The sequence below is a fragment of the Choloepus didactylus genome, chromosome 9, assembly GCF_015220235.1.
Source record: "Choloepus didactylus isolate mChoDid1 chromosome 9, mChoDid1.pri, whole genome shotgun sequence".
In the NCBI taxonomy this organism is placed as follows: domain Eukaryota; kingdom Metazoa; phylum Chordata; class Mammalia; order Pilosa; family Megalonychidae; genus Choloepus; species Choloepus didactylus.
This window is the reverse complement of record NC_051315.1, coordinates 29,356,248-29,370,615: the sequence shown is the minus strand read 5'-3', so window position 1 is coordinate 29,370,615 and position 14,368 is coordinate 29,356,248. Positions and strand designations below refer to the sequence as shown.

Sequence of the window (14,368 nt, the reverse complement as noted above, 5' to 3'; positions counted from 1 at the left end):
ACCAAATAATTCCGTTTACCACTGTTGAAACAATGCATTAAATGGTGTCCTGGGAGAGAGAAATTGTGCCTCTTTGCCATAGAGCAATCAGAGCAGCAAGAAAAGAGTCCATTGAATGACTTCTAGGTTCTATCACAGCTTACATTTTGCTGTTCTCTGATTTAAAAAAAAACAAACAAAAAAACAGATGATTTTGATAACAATGTTTTTTTTTAAAAAAAAAATAGTTGTGATAACAGATATACATTAAATTTCCCATTTTAACCACTTTCAAGTATACAACTCAGTGGCATTAATTGCATTCACAATGTTGCTACCATTAACACTATCCATTTCAAAACTTTTCTATCACCCCAGACAGAAACCCTGTACCCATTAAACATTAACTCTCCATTCTCCCCCACTCCACCTCTCTCTTTGGTAATCAAAACTCTACTTTCTGTCTCTGTGAATTAGCATATTCTTACTCATATAAGTTAAATCATACAATAATTGTCCTTTTGTGTCAGGCTTATTTCACTCAACATGATGTCTACAAGGTTCATTCATGTTGTAGCATATGTCAGAATTTCATTCCTTTTCCTGGCTGAATCATATTATTGTTAGTCATTCCTCTGTTGATGGACACTTGGGCTGCTTCCACCTTTTGGCTATTTTGAGTAATACTGCTGTGAACATTGGTGTGTAGGCAAAGGGACTTTTAGTTTTAAGTAATATTTATTGTAATACTTGCATGATCCAAGGAAGCACACCTCCAGTCTGTATTAGGGAATGTTTGTCTATCACCTCCTGTTTCCTTTGCTATAATTCCTGAGACAGAGAGAGAGAAATAAAATATAACCTCCGCTGGCTCCTTTCAAAACTCCAGGGGCAGTTTAGCATTTACTAATACATAGTTTAACATTTTCTTTTGGAAAGGAAAAGGAATAATCTAGGTTTTGATGCCAGGACTGGTCCTGTCAGTGGGGAGAATAAGCAAGTTTCTGTACAGTGGGGGAACTCTCTGCCTCAATGTATCGTCTTCTCTTCAGCTACTTAGTGATGCTTGGAATTCAGCTGCTAAGATTTAATTCTTTCAATTTTTTTAAAGGAAAGTGTAAGTAATCTTAGGAAGGGTAACCTTAAATTTTAGTCATTGTAATCTGTTTTAGTATAGCATCCGCTAAGAATGGCTTCCTACAGCATGATATATGATTCAGTCTTGACACATGATAATTCACTGTTCAGGGATTTTTTTTGCTATTTTATGTTGTCCAAAGCTCTAGTTCCTGCATAATTTATAATTTCATTGAGGGATAACTGTGAATGGCACTTGATGACATAATGGAGTATGAACGAGAAGCCCTTAGCTTAGGAGTGAGCCTATCAGACCAGCACCAGCGTAGTAATCCAGATTTGTTTGTCTTTGCTCAGACACATGTGCGTGGAGGAAATCATGCACACTATGATAGGCAGTAAGTGGCAGAGAAGTAGTTCAGTGCCTAGAACAGAAGTAAGTGTTTGGTAAATGTTTGTTGGATGGTTTAGGAATTTCTAGAACATTCAGGAAACAGAATGAGGTTAAGGTTACAGGGTTGTTGAAGATCAATAAAAGGAAAGACAGAAGGTTGGAAGGGATTCAAAGAGGAATGGAGTATTTTGCCAACTGTGCCTCATTGTTCAGGGCTTATTCTGTTTTTGCTGTAGCATTGACATCAGAGTCATTTGGGGAGTTCTGCACCATCTCCATCAGTGTGTACTCTCCACCAACACCCCCCCCCCCCCCCAGGGCAAGCCATTTGCTGGACAAATACAGATGGAGAACATGTTTCTAACCTGCTGTAAAATGACATTGCTTAAGACTCCATCCTATAGAGATTTTAGAGTTTTCCAGGCTGCCTTTGAAAATCTGGCCAGGTAGCCTGGCCACTGAAACTATTTCTCTATTTTGTGATATATTACCATCCTACTTTTTCTGTGGCCCCTCAGTGAGTTTGACAGTAGATCACATGGCAGGACAGGGCAGAGATTTCTGATGGGCTTTCTGTCACCCAAAGTAAAATACACTCTTTTTTGGGGGTGGTGGTGGTACTCAAACAGTGTTTAGGATTATGCCAGTCAGTGGTAGGATGCAAAATTCTCTCTCTCTCTTTTTTTTTATTCTTGGCCAATGGGCATATCACCTTTATAGTTTAGCACCTTTCTTGACGTCTGTAACCTTTTTTATCTGCAACAAAGTTTCAAGATTGATAACAGAGAATGTAATCATGTAGTCTTATGTGTCATGTCATTTTTCATTGACCTATAGCTTAAGAAAATATCAGATATGTAAAGAAAGTATGTCTTCTGTTTTCTTTACTACTTACATCTTAACTGCAATCTGGCTGAGAACTTCTTTGTATATTTAGAATTATACAGCTGCATTTTGGACCTTAGATTTGACAGTCAGTAAACTTTGCTGTTACAAATACAGAAGGTAGGTCCAAATGTCTAGCATGCTATTTAATACTTTGAGGAATAGCTGTCAAGCTAACAATTAAATTTTAGAAGTAGAATGTATGATAAGTCACATAATGCTTTACAATTAACTCTCTTTCCTTTCTTATGGAAAGATTGGACAAATCTAATGAAAAACAAAAGAAATGCACATTTAAATTCACAGAAATTACAAGTGACAAAATACATGAGTCAAGGATATACATATGTATATAACTTTTCTATTGCCTTGTTTGGGAAAGATAGACATTTATAGCTATTGAAATCCTTATAAAGAAAGCTTTAAACCTAAGAAGACAGAATATTTTGACGTTTCTTACAAGAAAAGGAAAATCAGAAAGTCTTCAAGGCATCTCTTGCATGAATTGCAATCAATAGGGATTGAAAGAATTGGGGATGATACTAGAGGTTAATAAATGTTCCTTGGATAACCTTCACCCTACAGACCAAATTCACCCTTGACTGGGATGACTAATACGCTGCATTTTCCCAGAAGTCAAGCTTCCTAAAGCCACTTTAGTCTAGCGGGGAAAACCTGTTGCATTACTTGGTTTTTTAAATTGTGAGAGTGTTTCTTCCTAGCCTAGGACTAACACAGCCTCCATCTCTGCAGTCAAAGATGATTCTGACAACGTTATTAGAAAAATTTTATATAATACTTGTTAGATGTTTAGAACAACATGCCATCAAATTGGAAAGAATGTACCTAGTTAAGTAGTTAAAAGTTTTAGTAGATCATCACCATTAAGTTCTTAGACTAATTTGTGTTTTTAATAGCAAAGAAGAAAATTGTGATCTTAAAATAGGTTGCATATTTACATCATTTGGCAGCCCTGCCAGAAGGCAGTGAAGTAGATTAAATGACCTTTTCATTTTCCCACCTCTAGATAATGAATTTTAATATACCTTCTTCTCTTTATTCTAAGAAGAGGATCTTGCTTCATAATTCCCTGAGAAAATAGAAGCAATCAAAAGAGAACCTTCTCACACCTAACCCCATTAAATCTACCAGTGTCTGAATCTAGAACTAATCATCCTGCCTTTTTCTTCTTTTAATCAAAGAACAAACCATATTTGCTCATATCTCAGTCCAATCCTTGCAAATGTGCACCAGTTCCATCTGCTGTCATCTTATGAGAGATGTCTTTCATACAGTCGTCCATTTGCTTCCCTGAATTACTAATATTTTCTTCTCTCCTGATCATTCCCATCAATAATCAAGCATGCTATAAAAATAAAACAACAAAAACTTACTTGAAACACATATCTCTCTCTGTTTATCTGTCAAATTTACTGAAAGACTCAGTGTTGTCTCTTTCTTCACATCCTCACCTCCCATTCTTTCTTGAATCCACCTCAATTAGTCTTATTCTTATCGCACACTTAAACCTCTCTTACCAAGGTCACCAGTGAACTCCAGTTGCTTAAAAAGTAAATTATTGGTCCTTAGTGTGCAGCTGATCATTCTCTCCTCCTTGGAATACTTCTTCTTTTGAGGCAGCACATTCTTAAAGTTTTCCTCTTTTCTTAATGGGTACTCTTTCTCAGTTTACTTTTCTGTGTTAACTTCACTTGTCAGTATTTTTTGCATGATTCAGTGTTCAGTCCTTCGGACATCCTCTCTTCTCTTCCTTTATTGATTCCTTGGGTGTTCTCATCCTCTATTACAGCTTTAAAAATATAGTCTCGGGGGTTTCTTCTCCCATTCCTTCCACTGCCCTACTGAAATCTAAACTTGAGGCTTTTACCCACTTGGCGGGCATCGCTTTCACCATGGCCCTCAGCGATGCTGACGTGCAAAAGCTGATTAAACACATGATGTCTTTTGTTGAACAAGAAGCTAATGAGAAAGCAGAAGAAATAGATGGGAAGCAGAAGAAGAGTTTAACATTGAGAAAGGTCATCTTGTGCAAACCCAAAGACTGAAGAGTATGGAATACTATGAGAAGAAAGAAAGCAGATAGAGCAGCAAAGATTCAATGTTCAATTTGGTGAATCAAGCAAGGCTCAAAGTCCTCAGAACTAGAGATGACCTTGTCATAGACCCACTAAGTGAAGCAAAGCAGAGACTCAGCAAGGTGGGAAAAGATACAACCAGGTACCAAGTGCTGCCAGATGGACTGGTCTTCCAGGGTTTGAACCAGTTGCTGGAGCCCCAAATGGTTATTTGTTGCAGGAAACAGGATTTCTCTCTGGTAAAGGTAGCAGTGCAAAAAGTGATTCCTATGTACAAAATTGTCACCAAAAAAGATGTTGATGTCCAGATTGAACAGGAGGCCTACCTGCCTGAGGATATAGCTGATGGTATTGAGATCTATAGTGGAGATAGTAAAATAAAGGTTTCTAATACCCTAGAAAGCTGGGTGGATCTCATAGCCCAGCAGATGATGCCAGAAATATGGGGAGCCTTGTTTGGTCCAAATGCCAATAGGAAATTTTTGGACTAAGCCATTGGGAGGTGGAATTCATTCCACTCTTCTGCTGCTATGATATGGACGTTTCTGATATTTGAAGAACCAAGATTATCTATGGAACCTCCTCTTTGCTGTTCTAATATTGTTCTGTACTTACCAGTGGAATACCCTTCTGTAGCTAATGCCCTTGGCCTAATGGTTAACAGTGGGAGAATGTTCTTTTAAAATGATCAGGAGGAGCTTACGTCTAGTTCATTTAAAAGTAATACAGGCGCCAGCCTTCCTTCCATGTGTTTGGCTGGACGCCCCATCTTGCAAGATCGTAAATAAATTCTTTTCTCCTCCAGAACCGAGAGAGCGTTTATTCCCTTACAGGTACCACTTTATTTCCGACAACTTGGGGGCTCGTCCGGGACCCAAAGCTTCGGAGGGGGACCCCCGAGGTGGACAAAGGGAAGGCGCGCCCCGCTGATTGAGCGGTCTCGGACTCCGCCATTGGGGGCCCATCTCCGGCAGCTAAAGGGCCCGAGACCAGATGCTTGAATCTGCCGGTTGTGGATGAGAAAAGGGGGAAATGAAAAGGCCTGCCTCTGGTTAACCAGGCAACTCCGTGCACGGACCAAGGCACCGTGGACTGTTGGCTCAGACCCCGCCTCTTGAATTTGCTGCCCATCGACATCAGCCTGGCAGCTGGGTTCTGATCCAGTTGTGGAAAGAATCCAAACTTCAACCGATCTGGGAAGGACCCTATCAAGTCTTGCTGACAACTAAGACGGCAGTCCGAATGGCAGAAAGAGGCTGGACTCATTACACACGAGTGAAGGGACCGGTGCCTGAACCAGACGATAAGTATCCAGCAACTCAACCTGAATCCTGGAAAGTGACTCCTACCTCAGATCCCCTAAGGATCACTTTAAATAGGCAACAGTTGAAAGAACATACTAGGAGGGAGGAAGGGCTGGATTAAACCCTATGTTTGCATTGTGCTCTGTGTATAGCTTAATGATGAAATTGCTTATACTGATCATAATGTTCTATATTCAAGGAGTAACAGGTTCTGCTAAGCTGGTTATAAGTGTAGTCAAAGGCTTAAAGTCTCAAACTGTACAATTTGATGTCTGTCAAGTAATGAGCTGTAAAAATCTAAAACGTCAGCAACAACTGAGGGAGGAATATAAGCATTTATGTAAGCAGACTGTTCAAGTAGAAAGCAAGATTGTTGGGGAGCAAACATTTGAGAGTATAACTTATGAGACACCTAACCCCTGTTATTCTTGGAACACTGCTTGGTGGACCACACAGTATGAGGGATGGGTCTTAACCCAGGTTGAAGGAAAAACCATTAAGGAAAACTTGGCTGGAATTTAACTCTCCAGTACAAATTGACCCCAAGGTCATTAGAATACTTAAGGCCAAAGACTTAAAGCAAACCACAGAAATAGAGACAGGTTATGGAAATACAAATGCCTGGGTAGAATGGGGCAAACATACCATCCAGAGTCTAAACAGAAGTAACTGTTTGCTTGTACAACCAAACAACCCACTGTTCAGATTATGCCCTTCCCCTTGGGGATGAAAAAGCATGAAAGGGAGTTTAAATGTATAACACTCCTCTTTCAAAATGCTACTCCTGGTGAAAGTTGTAGTACGTTGTCCTCCCTTTTCCCTCCAGTCCAGGAGGGAAGTGTCAAAGCCATACCAGCGTCTCACCTTGGTCCCGGAAACCACTCTGCCTGTCTCTCCAGATGGGAAGAAGGGCTCCAGAATCTTGGTACCATGGCTTTGTGTACACAGGTGTGGAATGTGAGCAAGGATAGTACTGGCAACTTCTCCAGCCTAACTATACCCTGAGCAGACCTCTGGTGGTACTGTGGGAAGGGCATCCTCTGGCCAACACTACCTGAAAGGTGGGGAGGAACCTGTGCTCTGGTTCAATTGGCTATCTCATTTACCCTGGCATTTGAAAGTAATAAAGTACCAACCCAAGGCAAAGGAGAAAAGAAAAATGTACAAAGTGTACCTAGTTCCTTCAATAAAAAAATGTTTGTAAATAGTATAGGGGTTCCCCAGAAAGTTCCTAAAGAGTTTAAAGCTAAAAATCAATTAGCTGCAGAATTTAAATCATCCTTATTCTGGTGGGTCACCATCAATAAAAATGTCAATCATCAGCTAAAATTTATCAACTATACCAGGAATGTCATTAAAAAATAGCAGAACAGTTAGATGCCACTAGCCGAATGGCATGGGAAAACAGAATGGCCCTAGACATAACGCTAGCTGAAAAAGGAGGCATCTGTGCTATAGTTGGGGGAAATTGTCGCACATTCATCCCCAATAATACTGCACCTAATGGAACTATCACCAAAGCCCTACAAGGCTTAACAGCCTTATTTCAAAAACTAGAAAAGAATTCTAGCATTAACAACCCACTCATAGAATGGTTGGAAAATTGGTTCGAGAAATGGAAAGGAATTGCAACATCTATTTTAATTTTCCTTATCATTCCAGCCAAAATGTTTATAACAGATGGGTGCTACATAATCCCGTGTGCTCAAAGGCTAGTTCAAAAACTCATCAAAACCACTAGAATCAAAAATAAAAAAAGATCCCTATGATAAAAAATGTGAAAAAGCTCTTAGCAAATTTGAGAATCTAAAATGTGAAAACTAAAAGTGTTTAAAAAGAAAGAGGAGGGAATCTGTAAGAAAGGAATAAGTTTCGTTTTCACATAGAGACAGCATGGAATAAGGGAAATGGAGGCAAAACCAGTTTAAACAAGCCCCAGACAAAGAGAAGAGAGAATCTGCCTGATGTAAAGAGACATGAGGTAGTATCAGAGGCGGGAACTCACAGCAAAAAAAAAAATAAAAATTTGGGGGGGGGGATTGGCTAATCAGTTCAGGCTCTCTGGGATTGGCTGTACAAATTAAAATCTCAAAAGATGAATTAGTTAGTGTTCTCGGATAGGCTGTAACCTCTGTAGTACCCAGTCAATGGGGAAACAGGGGAGGGACTTGCGAATTAGGAGTAGGAGATTTAAACATCGCCATTCTCTTCCTCGGGCGCGCCAGCCTTCCTTCCATGTGTTTGGCTGGACGCCCCATCTTGCAAGATCGTAAATAAATTCTTTTCTCCTCCAAAAAAAAAAAAAAAAAAAAAAAAAAAGTAATACAACTTTCAGATGATTCTGTAGGGTGAAGGGGAAAGGACTGGGTGATGTTTGCATGAACTTCCCTGAGTCTTCCACTCTTCTGCAGCTCTTGTAATCTAGTCTAGAGAATGATGTGTCTGCTAAGCTCTGTCTTTTAAGTCTATAACGCATATGGGGCATGTATTTCTTCTAGCTACTACAGCTTAGTAGCTTCATCATTACCTATTTGGGCCTAGAAGTTTTCCTTATTTGTAAATGTGATTTAAAATCTAAGCCATGAAAATGCTTTGTTTATTAAAACGAAAGGTTTATTTGGATCTAATTGTAATGTTGTTGTTTGTTTGTTTGTTTTCTTGTTTGTTTTTGCAAGGCACTACAAGTTAATGGTTTGAAAGAGTAAATTTCTTATTGAGGTCCCTAGAAAAGAGCCATTTTCCATTATCTGTCTTCTACAAAAGTTTTACAACTTTGTTGAGAGAATAGTTTTATCAGCTTTAGCAGAGTCAGAAAAGAAAGAAAACTAAGGGTTTGGGGAAGTTACTTTGTGCTAGGCTTAAATCTTTTCACAAAGGCCTTTTCTTCCTCTCACTGTCCATTTATCTTTCCCAGATGACTGCTAGGAGCTGCCCAAGGCCTTGCAGCTGACACATGGCAGAGCCGGAATTTTAACTCCAGTCTGTCTGACTCTGTCTCATCTTAGTAGAGGAAGAGGCCACTATTTTAGCACCATCCTCTTCCTCCTTAACCCGGGTTTTAGATTTGGTGGGGACTAATACAAATAACTTCTGGAATAGGTATTTTAGTCATAGGACTTGATCCCCCTTGTGTGACATTATTTCTCCTCTCTAGAGCAGCCTTGTGGGGAAAGGAATTGAGGTGCCTGAGACAAGTTCTTTCACAGCAAACTCAGTTCCTCATGATGATGCAATTATTATGTGATGGGCTCAGGACTCAAAACCCAGTGTTGATCTGCACTGCACGAACAGTGAACCCTAAGTTAAACCATAGACTATAGTTAATAGTACCATTAGAAAAATGTGCTTTTATCAGTTGTAACAAATGTTCTGCACCAATGGAAAGTATTAATAAAAGGGTGGTATATGGGGAGAAAATATATATATATGTATATGTATGTGTGTGTGTATATATATATGGGTGTGTGTGTGTGTGTGTGTGTGTATAATCTCTCATGGCCTTAAAATACATTTAGAGACTGAAGGTTTTATCACTATCCCTGACGTCTCTGTTGAACTTCAGACTCAAATATCCCACTATGTACTCATTATCTCCATTTGGATATTTAATAGAAATCTCAAACTGCATGTCCCAGACCTCTTGATTGCTATCCTAGTAATGTTTTCTCCCCAGTGCTTTCCATCTTGATAAATGTCACCCCCATTGACCCAGCTGTTCAGGCCAAAACATTAGAGTCATCTTTAACTCCACTCTTTCTCATAAACCATTGTCTATAACTTTTAAACGTATTCTTAATTGGACTACACTATTTAAGAAACAGCCCTCAGCCCTATTACTACTTTTGTTTTATTTTTCTTCGTATCATTTTTCACTGTCAAACAATATTAAATAGTATTTGTTTGCTTGCTTATTGTCTGTCTTCCCCACTAAAATATAAGCTCCCTGAAAACAGGGATTTTGTTAGCTTTATTCGCTGCTATCTCTCTGGAATACAGAGCAGTGCCTTACAGAAGCCAGCAATGCTCAATAAATATTTTTGAATAAACAAATAAATATGAAAATGATGAGTCATTGTTTTCTTTTCAGGAGCCAAATTGAATGTGGCTTTTTAAAGCCACAAACAGGAACTATTTTCAAACAGGAGCTATTTTATGAATAGAAGTTATTTAGAGGCAATTTTCAAACAAGATTATATCTATTACATTTTAAACTCAAGTATTACAAATTATAATATGGAGGGGCGTGTCTGGATTTGGAAAATGTGTTTCTATAACTAAAGTAATTTCTACTGATTATAACTAGAAAGGTGACTCTAAAATAACCATTGATAACCTTTTAGTAACTGATGTGGATCCACTATGTCTGGAGTCTGCTAATTCTAACATCCAATCCGTAACCTAAAATTTTAATGAATTATACTCTGATGTTGTGAGATTTACTGATATGAGCTTTCAGTGGTCATCAATTGAGTTTATTTCATCCTTTTTTCCTGATTAAAACCCCAATACTTTATCTATTTTTCCTTGTTGAAATCCACTTTCATTTAAAATTTGCAAATTTAGTAAAACATCTTTAAACAAACATCAGACAGTCTGCATTGAAACATTCCTGTTTCATTCATTTATTGAATTTATTAAACACTCACAATCTGCCAAGTGACACCTTCTGTTTACTAACCTCAGATAATAGGGAAATATTTCCTTAGGCTGGTGGACCAGCTTTTTGTGAGAGATGCTAAATGAGAATCCTGTGTGTGTGTTCATGCACATATGTGTATGTGTGGGTGTATCTGGCATGATACAATTCTTCTTCCTGAGACACAATACACTTAATTGTTCCTTAATTACCACTTTTCAAATTGAACTATACTCTGAATGAAGATACCAGTATTTCATTTGTGAAACATAAATAGCAAAGTAATTAAATTGTTTTAAGGTCTATGGTTACTTCAGGTTGGTAAATAGTTTACCTGAATGAGTTTGTATAATGCCTAAGACAAGACTACAAAACACAGTTTTAGCTACTGGACTTATGTGCCAAAACTGAGCTCATCGTTTGCTCTTAAAACGGACTCTATTTTCTTTCCTTATTGTTTATTTTAATGACACTATCATTATCCCCACCACTTAAATATAAAATGTCCACATAAACTTTGACTCCATTTCCCTCATTGTCTACAATGCAACTATCACTACAATTTAGAGTTTCCACTTCATTGCTCCCACCCATCTCTAATTAAGAGTTCAGCACTATTTACTTTAGGTCCTTGTTTTCTATTTTCTGAAAAGTTAAGTTAGCATATCTGTATTCAGTAATGCAGATATTCAGTGCCTATGTCTACAAGTTTTTCATAATTTTGGATCACCTTTTTTGTAATTAAAAATAAAATACATATCCTTCTCTGCTTATGCATGTTGAATCTAGCGTGCTTCTATATCTCTGAGGATTATTTGGGGCCTGCATTTCTCCCAATGACCTCTGCTTTCAGTAAGAGTTTTGCTACATGGCCATTCTTCCTTTCTGCACTGTATCAACCTAAGAAGGAACACGTTACTTTCCCTTCTACCTAGCTCCTTCCTACCCTCCTCCAAAATACCACCCCCAAGGCAGTGTGTAAATTAGAATTTTGAATATTACTTTCCTGTCTCACATGAATTATACCTCAGCACTTAAAAGATAAAAACAAAAATAGCCAATTTAGAAAAGTCAGATTTATCCTTTCCATTATATTCTACTTACCCTTATAGTATCTTATATATTTTTTCCAGCTTGATCTTCCTAAAGCCCAGTTTTGTCATGTTACAGTCTATTTCTAAAATTACATTGACTTCCCATTGCATCCCAAATTAAGAATAAGTTTCTCATCTTGATATTCAGTGCCCTTGCAATCTGTCCTCAATCCGCCTTCTCAACTACTATTATATGAGTTTGAATCCAGTTCTTTTCACTTAGTAGCCTCATGACCTGAAGTATGTTACTCAACCTCTATGTACTTCAGTTTTGTAATATATAAAATGTGAATAATATGAGTACTATTCCTATAAGGGTGCTGTGAATATACAGTAAGCTAATAAATGTAGAGCATATATTGTAGTGTCTGGCTCCTAAAAAGTGCTCAAAGTGTTAACATGCTTTATCCTCCAGAAAACTGAAGAACTGATGTCAATCTCTTTCCAACATATCATTTTCTTTCACACATCTGTGCCTTTGCCAAAAGTGTTCATTCCACCTTACTTTTTTCCATTTCTTCATGTCCAAATTCTGTACTTCCATTAAGGTAAGGCCTCAATCAAATACCATCATCATTAGAGAATCTTTGATTCTCCTAAGCAGTTATTTTCTATCTACTCTTTGGTACTCAGTGATACTCAATGATACTTTTATGAAAGGTAGCAAACCTGACTTTACAAGTAGAGATATTTCCATATATGCTTTAAACTTTCTACTGGATTATAACTTTCTTTTTTGTTTAAGTTTCACAAGAGTAAGTTCAGGATGAGGGCTTGACTTATTAAGTAGAGGGTTCCTAATTTCACATAGCATGTACTCTGTCCAAGGTAAACAATCAGTGTCTCACATTATCTTCACTTGGTTGTACAAACATCATCACTGTCAATTTTAAACAGTTATCATAACACAAAACATCTCACAGCTTTTGTCAGCCCCTAATTATTCATCCCTAGTATTAGTGTAGTACTGGTAAGGTATTCTTATTAAATATAGTCTATAGGTAGTTTTTCTATATACCACTCTGCTGTTAACTCTTTGTGATGTCATACCTTAGAAGTATATTATGCAAACACTTATTTATATTTGTTGTGCTATTCTGTGGATTACATCCTTTAAATAACCACTTTCCTTCATGTTTGCATCAATGCAGCACTGATACTTATAATCCCATTAACAAACCATCATCGCCCCTGTCCATTCCCATACCTTTAAGTTTCTTTAAGGACCATCTTACTGATCTTCAGATCCTAGTTGAATGCCTTAGATCTATAAATACTAAAAAAAAAAAAGTATTAAATATATTTACCCAATCAAAGAATAGCTCAGCACAAATACATTGTGATAATGAAAGGCAGTGCATGATATAGTATAACATAGTTGTAGCAATATGTATTTTTTGGCCCATTCCATATTGTTTTTAATGCATTTTTATGTTTCTACATTTAATCCATATTGTATTGTTACTTTTATAAAGATAAAATTTTCCTCTGATATATGATAAATTTATTCTAAATACCATTCCATTCAATAAACATGTTTTCCAATTAAAAATATAATTACGAAACAGGACAGAATCAATTTGGCTTTATTTATTTGGGAACAGAAAAAAAAAAAGTTTCTCACTTTTATGAGAGTAACGATACGTTTTTTAGTTTGGTTGGTTGACTGATTCATAATTTATTATATTATTTGAATAATGTATTCTCTCTCTTTTAAGCTAAATAATTTCCTCTTAATATTTCATATTCATCTTTTTTACTTCTCTGTTATTTTCATGATTTAGATGTTTTTCTTTAAATTTAATCTCTACACAGATTTATCTTAATGTGTCTTATATAGTTGTAGTTCTCTTCCTGTGGAGCTTTGCATGACTTTTGTTTACAAGTTGTTTGCATTTTTCCTTCTCATTTCTAATGTCTGACTGTTTTCCTTATTTTTTTAAAGTTTTATATAATTTATATATGATAAATTAAAACTTCTAAAATTACTTTTTCAAATAATTTTATGCTTCTATTGGTTAAAAATAATTATTTGGGCTATATAAATCAAAATTTTTTTCCTTTTAACTGCATTCAGAGGAGATAGTTGCTAAGGATTACAGGATTAATTAAGGGAAATCAGAAGACAGTATTAATAGAAGATAAATATTTCTTATATACATTTCCATTTATTACGTTTGTACTTATTTGTGAGTATCTAAATTCTTCCCCAACTGCACTCATTTGAAAGGAAATTAGCTGATATTCTTAGAATTAAATGAAAGAATAGGAGGTTTAATTGAAACCTTAAAAATGCAAATTTTCATTCATTCTGGAAATTTATTTAGCACCAACTATATATCACAATCATTACCTGTAGATTGTAATGTACTTTTAGTTTGTTCTTGAACATGAAAGGATAAGGATGTATTTGTAAGGGTTTGGGCATAGTGGCTTGCAATGAAAATAAATATTATCGATCTAGTCAAATGAGCCTTTCCATGATTCCAAGTTTGCCTTTTCAATTGACAGTTTTTCTAGCAGTCTTCAAAAATTGTAGCATAGATTAATACAACATGTATGACATTAAAAAATCACTTTTGGATCATACAGGGTATAAATACACTTCTCTTTCACTGTTTGGAAAGAGAAAATACTATTTTTAATACCATTGACAAATGGGGGGTGGTGTTGAGCATAAGGACAGTTTTTTCTCCTCTAGCATGAATCAATTGACAGACTGTCACAGAGGTTTGTTCACTTTAAGTCTTGTTTCTCTGAGTTAGACTGCTTAATCCTTGTTGTGCCAGTTTGAATGTATTGTGTCCCCCAAACGCCATTATCTTTGATGTAGTCTTGTGGGGCAAGTTTTGGTGCTGATTAGATTTGCTTGGAATGTGCCTCACCCAGCTGTGGGTGATGAC

At 36.8% G+C, this 14,368-nt stretch overlaps 1 protein-coding gene and 1 pseudogene across 5 annotated transcripts in view; both read left to right on the top strand.

Annotated features, from left to right (window-relative positions):
- Window positions 1-14,368, top strand: part of LRP1B (LDL receptor related protein 1B) — a 1,893,223-nt gene that overhangs the window by 842,967 nt on the left and 1,035,888 nt on the right. The gene's annotated exons all lie outside the window — the stretch shown is intronic.
- On the top strand, window positions 4,249-4,922 carry LOC119544119 (annotated as a pseudogene).